General features: G+C 62.1%; 1 protein-coding gene across 1 annotated transcript in view; it reads right to left on the bottom strand.

Moving 5' to 3' along the window:
* ASAP3 (ArfGAP with SH3 domain, ankyrin repeat and PH domain 3) overlaps positions 1-1365 on the bottom strand; it is a 21754-nt gene that overhangs the window by 10441 nt on the left and 9948 nt on the right. The gene's annotated exons all lie outside the window — the stretch shown is intronic.

Consider the following 1365-nt stretch of genomic DNA (forward strand, 5'->3'; position numbering starts at 1 on the left):
GGCTTTCCACGGTGAGGAAGCACCACCGCGGGATGGAGCCTCCCTGTGCCACGTGGGCAGCGCTGCCCAGCGAGGGGTCACCTGGGCTGGAGGGGGTTCTTAAATTGCTCCATGTTGAAGCTGCAAAGTCAACGTAGCGTCCAACCCAGAGCCGCGGGGCGTCCAGCACCGACTGCGCCCCCCGAACAAAGTCCTGGCTGGAAAAGGCCACGTGTGCTCAGCTCCCACGGGACTTCCCTGCCTTGCCACCCGTGCCCCAGGGTGATGGTGGTAGGGGACAGTCCTGGCCAGTGCTGGTTGAGACCTACAGGCAATGGGATGCTCCCAGCACTGCCTTGGTCCAGGTTCAGCTGCATCCATCCATCCACCCCCGGGAGGTGTGAGATGGAACACGATGGGGAGATGCCACCACCCCACACATCGCTGGCGCAGGTTGCCCCGAGAAGCTGTGGCTGCCCCATCCCTGGAGGTGTTCAAGGCCAGGTTGGACGGGGCTTGGAGCAACCTGGGCTGGGGGGAGGTGTCCCTGCCCAGGGCAGGGGGTGAAACGGGATGATCTTCAAGCTCCCTTCCAACCCAAACCATTCTATCTGTGATTACCCCTGGGGTGAAATCAGATGGTGGAAGCAGCAAACACCATCCGCCTACAAACCTCCACGCAACGCACCCTCCCTCACCCCATTTCCAGGCCGGCTCCCCGGGAAAGGAGCAGCTCTCCTGCACGCCCCGACACACACGCAGCCGCTCTCCGCGGCGACGTTGCCGGCAGCGGCCCCCTTCCCCGGCTGCAGCTCCCGCTTTTCCATGTGCTGTTATTTATTTCACAGTGGTGCTATTCAAGGGAGTGACTCATCTGGCCGGGTCCCAGCTCCCGCCGGGCGCAGTCTCTTCCCCGCACCCCCCTGCCCTTTGTCGTGGGATTGTGGGGGGGACGGGACGGGGGGGATGACACAGGGGCTGCACCGGGCTCCGACGCTGCTTCCTGGTCCTCGGGGATGTAGAAGACCCCTGGGGACAACCCACCGGGGACTTGTCGCCTGCTCTGTGGCACTCTCAAGAGGTTTATGGGGCCGCTGGGATGCGTGGAGTCAGGGTGCCTGGGTCTCCTCGTCACTGGGGGGGGTCTGATCTTTAAGGTCCCTTCCAACCTAAACCATCTATGACTCTATGACACCGGGGCTCCATCCTTCACCTATTCCCATCTCACCTCCTGAGCACGGACCCTCGGGATCGTTGGGGATGTGGGGCCGTTGGTGACCCCCCCCCCCCCCCCCCCCCCCCCCAAACCAAAACCAAGAACAGTTTTGAAAACAGGCAGCAATGTTATTTTGAATTTCGCTTTCATTTTAAGGATGCTGTCGTCTT

The sequence above is a fragment of the Charadrius vociferus genome, unplaced genomic scaffold (assembly GCF_000708025.1).
Source record: "Charadrius vociferus isolate BGI_N301 unplaced genomic scaffold, ASM70802v2 scaffold1296, whole genome shotgun sequence".
Classification (NCBI taxonomy): Eukaryota; Metazoa; Chordata; class Aves; order Charadriiformes; family Charadriidae; genus Charadrius; species Charadrius vociferus.